Here is a 6,395-nt window from a genome sequence, read left to right as displayed (position 1 = left end):
GTGGTAGTGTGTGTGTAATGATAGCTCAGTGGTAGTGTGTGTGATGATAGCTCAGTGATAGTGTGTTTGTGATGATAGCTCTGTGGTAGTATTTGTGATGATAGCTCAGTGTTAGTATGTGTGATGATAGCTCAGTGGTAGTGTGTGATGATAGCTCAGTGGTAGCGTGTGTGTGATGATAGCTCAGTGTTAGTATGTGTGATGATAGCTCAGTGGTAATGTGTGTGATGATAGCTCAGTGGTAGTGTGTGTGATGGCTCAGTGGTAGTGTGTGATGATAGCTCAGTGGTAATGTCTGTGTGATGATAGCTCAATGTTAGTGTGTGTGATGACAGCTCAGTGGTAGTGTGTGTGATGATGAGACTACATTCAGCACTTCAGTAGACCTAGATGTCTGTAACTGGAGCTGGCAATCAAAACTGCATATAGAAAAAGGGCGAGGTAAAGCTACTCTGTGTACGACCTCCACAGCCTGCACTGTGTGTAAGTGTGTGTGTGTGTGTGTGTGAGAGAGAGAGAGAGAGAGAGAGAGAGAGAGAGAGAGAGAGAGAGAGAGAGAGAGAGAGAGAGAGAGAGAGAGAGAGAGAGAGACATTTGAAGGCATAGCTGCTCGAGTTATGCTTGTGAGCGTTTCACACAAAAGCAGGGATGACTCAGAGCTGGTTCTTATATCCCATGTGTTTGGAAAAAACCGCACGTCTGTGTGTGTTTGTGTGTGTGTGAGAGAGAGGAAAAGAGTGAATATATGTGCACGCGTGTATGTGACGTGAGTGCGTAAGACGCAGCCCCGTGCAAGAGTGATGGAACCATCTCACGCTCTTCAGTGTGTGTTGCTGCTCAGAGAGACTTAGACAGGTACATCCTGATCTTCTCCTACCCTCTCTTTCTCTCTCTTTCTCTCTCTCTCTCTCTCTCTCTCTCTCTCTCTCTCTGTGTTCCCTTCTCCGTCTCAGTGAATATCTTTTGATGTATCTGTTTCTGTTGAAGTAGAAATCTGCTTTTCATTTTTTAATCTTCCATGTGTAGAAGAAGGGCTCAGTATTGATGGAGAGAGAGAGGGAGAGAGAGAGAAAGAGAGAGAGAGGGAGAGAGAGAAAGGGAGAGAGAGAGAGAGAGAGAGAGAGAGAGAGAGAGAGAGAGAGAGAGAGAGAGAAAGACTGACTGTGTGTGTGACTGTTCATGTTTGTTCATGTGGAGTACTGTTACCCAAGCATAGACATCAGTACTGTGCTTAGGGCAATGCACATTCAAATGTGTGTAGATCTCTGTGATTACTATTACTGTGCCTGTGAAAGAGTGAACATGTGTGTGTGTGTGTGTGTGTGTGTGTGTGTGAGAGAGAGAGAGAGAGAGAGACCTGTAGGCTCATATATACAGCGCTCCTACATTATGTAATTCTCTCCTTCATGTCCATTGATCTCAGATCATTAGCAGCCGAGAAGGGGATTAATGGGTGTTAGCGTTGTGTGTTTGTGTGTGTGTGTGTGTGTGTGTGTGTGTGTGTGTGTGTGTGTGTGTGTGTGTGTGTGTGTGTGTGAGTATGTGTGCGTGCGTGCATGCGTGTGTGTGTGTGTCTGTGTGTACGTGCGTGTGTGTCCATGTTCTTGAGTGTTGATCAGTGTGAAGTCAGTGGGAGACAGTCAGAGAAGTTAATGGATCGGTCAGAGGTCTAACACCTCCTTCATTCTCTACCACACTCATACTATATCACACTTCTTTGTAATATTTCTATTAGCATATTTAAACTTTTAAGTAATTTCCTCCTGTACACACGCAGGCCCGTGAGGGTCATAGGTCACAGGAGAGAGCGATTGTTTGATGTGGTAATGTGGCGTGGGCTGATGGTGAATGGTACTTTACTGCCAGCAAACGCCAAGCTCTGTACCAGTGACTTTCCAGTTGAAACTGTGTTGTCTCTATGGCACTGGTTGCTAGGATGCTGGGCTTGCCTGCCACTTGCCATACCAGAAACGGAGTGTGTACGGTGTAAGCTGGGGATGATCCCAGTTGTGTGTGTTTGTGTACAGTGCATCCGGAAAGTATTCACAACGCTTCACTTTTTCCAAATTTTGTTATGTTACAGCCTTATTCCAAAATGGATTAAATTCATTTTTTCCCTCAAAATTCTACACACACACACACACACACACACACACACACACACACACACACACACATAATACCCCATAATGAAAAAAGTGAAAAAAGTTTGTTTGGAATTTTTGCAAATTTAAAAAAAAACAAAAACAAATCAAACACACATAAGTATTCACAGCCTTTGCTCAATACTTTGTTGAAGCACCTTTGGCAGCAATTACAAGGTTTGGCCAGGTTCTCCCATTCTTCTTTGCAGAACCTCTCAAGCACCATCAGGTTGGATGGAGAGCGTCAGGGTACAGCCATTTTCAGATCTCTCCAGAGATGCTCATTCGGGTTCAAGTCTGGGCTCTGGCTGGGCCACCCAAGAACATTCACAGAGTTGTCCCAAAGCCACTCCTTTGTTATCTTAGCTGTGTGTTTAGGGTCGTTGTCCTGTTGGAAGATGAACCTTTGCCCCAGTCTGAGGTCCAGAGCAGGTTTTCTTCAAGGATGTCTCTGTACATTGCTGCATTCGTCTTTCCCTCGACCCGGACTAGTATCCCAGTTCCTGCTGCTGAAAAACAACCCCACAGCATGATGCTGCCACCACCATGCTTCACTGTAGGGATGGTATTGGCCAGGTGATGGGCGGTGCCTGGTTTTCTCCAGACATGACATTTGGCATTCAGGCCAAAGTGTTCAATCTTTGTTTCATCAGACCAGAGAATTTTGTTTCTCAAGGTCTGAGAGTCCTTCAGGTGCCTTTTGGCAAACTCCAAGCAGGCTGTCTTGTGCCTTTTACTGAGGAGTGGTTTCCGTCTGGCCACTCTACCATACAGGCCTGATTGGTGGAGTGCTGCAGAAATGGTTGTCCTTCTGGAAGGTTCTCCTCTCGCCACAGAGACACGCTGAAGCTCTGTCAGAGTGACCCTTGGGTTCTTGGTCACCTCCCTGACTAAGGCCCTTCTACCCTGACCACTCAGAATGGCCGGGCGGCCAGCTCTAGGAAGCGTCCTGTTGCTTCCAAACTTCTTCCATTTACGGATGATGGAGGCCACTGTACTCAATGAAACCTTCAATGCTGCAGAAGTTTTTCTGTACCCTTCACCCGATCTGTGCCTCGATGCAATCCTGTCTCGGAGGTCTACAGACAATTCCTTGGACTTCATGGCTTGGTTTGTGCTCTGACATGTACTGTCAACCATGGGACAGGTATAGACAGGTGTGTGCCTTTCCAAATCATGTCCAATCAACTAGATTCACCACAGGTGGACTCCAATCAAGTTGTCGAAACAACTGAAGGATGATCAGTGGAAACAGGATGCACCTGAGCTCAATTCTGTGTGTCATGGCAAAGGTTTTTTATTTTTAATACATTTTTAGAAATTCCAAAAACCTTTTGTCACTTTGTCATTATGGGGTATTGTGTGTAGAATTTTGAGGGAAAAAAAATGAATTTAATCCCTTTTGGAATAAGGCTGTAACATAACAAAATGTGGAAAAAGTGAAGCGCTGTGAATACTTCCCGGATGCACTGTACGTGTAAGCCACACGCCATTCCGTACACACGTCCATGTCAGACACTGGCCATCATGCCACAAATCTGAAACTAGACTGAGATGGTTGCAATATCCCTTCCCCTCTTCTCCTTCTGTTTCTCTCCCTCTGTCTCTTCCCCATCCCTTCTTTTTTCTTTCTGTCTCGTTCTGTCTCACTTTCTGTCTCGTTCTGTCTCACTTTCTGTCTCGTTCTGTCTCTGTCTCAATTGATCTCTCTCTGTTACTCAATCTTTGTCTCTCTATCTCCATTTCTTTCTCTATTTTTCATGCACTGTCGCTCTCCCCCCATCCCTCCCTCTCCCTCCCTCTCCCTCCCTCTATCTCTCTCTCTCTCTCCCTCCCTCCCTCCCTCTATCTCCCCTTCTCTCTCCCTCTCCCTCTCTCTCTCTGCCTCTTTCTCCATCTCTCCCTCTGTTTATCTCCCTCCCTCTCTCTCTCTCTCTCTCTCTCTCTCTCTCCCTCCCTCTCTCTCCCTCCCTCCCTCTCTCTCCCTCCCTCCCTCCCTCTATCTCCCCTTCTCTCTCCCTCTCCCTCTCTCTCTCTCTCTCTCTCTCTCTCTCTCTCTCTCTCTCCCTCCCTCTCTCTCCCTCCCTCCCTCACTCTCTCTCTCTCTCTCTCTCTCCCTCCCTCCCTCTATCTCCCCTTCTCTCTCCCTCTCCCTCTCTCTCTCTGCCTCTCTCTCCATCTCTCCCTCTGTTTATCTCCCTCTCTCTCCCTCTCTCCCTCCCTCTCTCTCCCTCCCTCCCTCACTCTCTCTCTCTCTCCCTCCCTCCCTCTATCTCCCCTTCTCTCTCCCTCTCCCTCCCTCTCTCTCTCTCTCTCTCTCTCCCTCCCTCCCTCCCTCCCTCTATCTCCCTCTCTCCCTCCCTCTCTCTCCCTCCCTCCCTCACTCTCTCTCTCTCTCTTTCTCTCTCTCTCTCTTTAATATCAGAGGCTTGGAGTGATATAGACAGCCATGGGTCTGCTCTGCTGGGCTCTGAAGGAGGGCCTCTGTGCAGAAACTGAACTCCATCACTCTGCTTCAAGACAAACAACGGCTGAGGCACCAGATGCCTGCGTGCGAGTTAAATATTCATCGCAGCGCTTAGCTACATGTTACAAACAACCCACTGGGACACTGCAGCATTAAACACCACTATCACATGCACTGCACTTCACCAAGACCAGCACAGCCATAAACTAGACCAGTTCTGTAGCCACTGGACACTAGGATACCACAGACACACACCAACAGACAGTGCTCCAGCAATCAGAGTCTTCAAGAGTCAGCACAGCAGTAAACTAGCCTAACATGTAGCAGCTCAGAGCTCCGCTGAGACCAGCAGTCCGAGGGATACGCGACAACCCCTCCTGGGACGGAGATGCACTGTCCGGCATGCACTGCTGAGGATGTACTTTGGGATTTGGTGTGTGCCATGTGGAGATGATGGAGGTCTGGTGGAGCAGTGCTGACTGGGGGCTTCAGCAAGCAGGGGGCTAGCGTGTCATCCATCCATCTATGCGTCCGTCGGTCCAGCCATTCTCTTATCTTCATTTTTTGTGATTATTTTCTGTGCTTGGTGGAGCATTATAACAGTTGTGTGTTCGACGTGTGGGACGTCACACCGATGGATTTTGGAATGCTGTTCCTACACCGGGTCACCGTGAACAGAATGTAGTCCTTTATTCATCTGTATATGCTGACCACATCCTCTGTGTGTGTGTGTGTGTGTGTGTGTGTGTGTGTGTGTGTGTGTGTGTCTGAGACTGTTACAGCCTTTATGAAGACAGAATGGCCATCTGTGGCCTCCCACGCACACTCCCACACAAACGCACGCATGCACACACACACACACACACACACACACACACACACACACACACACACACACACAGAGGGTTTTTCAGTCTTTCTGTAAAATCAAAGGAAGACATTTAACCATTAGCTGACACAGCCTCCTACCCTAAATGCAAAGGTATGTGTTTCAAAGGGTGATTTGCTTTCGAGAGCGGCTTTAGCAAATGAGGCTTATCAGCTGTGTGTGTGTGTGTGTGTGTGTGTGTGTGTGTGTGTGTGTGTGTGTGTTTAAGGCCATGTGTTTATAGTGTGTTTTAATATATATGTGCTGGTGGCATTGTAGCCATTTTGCAGAGAATTGGGTCACTAGATACACACACACACACACACATTCATATATGTATATCTGTATGAATGAATGTGGTTGGGGTTGAGATACTGTCACTAGAGTGTATATGCATGTATAGGTACCTACAAGCATGCTCTTCACAGACACACACACATACACACATACAAACACACACTCACACTCGCAAACAAGCAGGCAGTGCTAGTCAGCACTTCCCCTAAGGGAGTGTTATTTGTTAAAAGTCCACGTTCCTCCCAAAAGCAAACGGAATCTATTTTAACCGCGTTTGTTTGTTCCCCGTTGCCTCCACCCAGGAGACCGAGACCAGCAAGAACAGAAAAGAGCGTGGCGTCCTCCAAGAGCAGGCAAGGACAAACGGCCAGTCATGTCAAACTCTGGTAAGAGCTTCTCAGATCCCTCTTCTCTTCTCTGTCGCTCTTCTGGGCCAGAGTGGCACACGCTGAACTCTCCGTGGAAGTGTTGAGAAAGTTTGGAATTCAAGCTTGGAATCAGAAAGTCCTGACCATACGCGTCAGTTTCACTTCGCAGGTGCCAGAAAAGTGGGCTATAGTGTGTTCCACTGAGGTACCGTGGGGATCGGCGCGAGCACAGCGCGCTCGCGACAAATGAA

The 6,395-nt window shown here is 47.7% G+C and overlaps 1 long non-coding RNA gene across 1 annotated transcript in view; it reads left to right on the top strand.

Moving 5' to 3' along the window:
* LOC145652594 (uncharacterized) overlaps positions 1-6,108 on the top strand; it is a 57,091-nt gene extending 50,983 nt beyond the window's left edge. The window contains exon 3 of the long non-coding RNA XR_014118855.1: positions 6,079-6,108. This is a non-coding gene — a long non-coding RNA (uncharacterized LOC145652594). The remainder of the gene's footprint in view (positions 1-6,078) is intronic.
* The last annotated feature ends 287 nt before the right edge of the window (positions 6,109-6,395 follow it).

The sequence above is a fragment of the Electrophorus electricus genome, chromosome 20, assembly GCF_041902795.1.
Source record: "Electrophorus electricus isolate QZ-2024a chromosome 20, ASM4190279v1, whole genome shotgun sequence".
In the NCBI taxonomy this organism is placed as follows: domain Eukaryota; kingdom Metazoa; phylum Chordata; class Actinopteri; order Gymnotiformes; family Gymnotidae; genus Electrophorus; species Electrophorus electricus.
The sequence above is the reverse complement of the archived record's forward strand: the minus strand, read 5'-3'. Positions and strand labels throughout refer to the sequence as shown.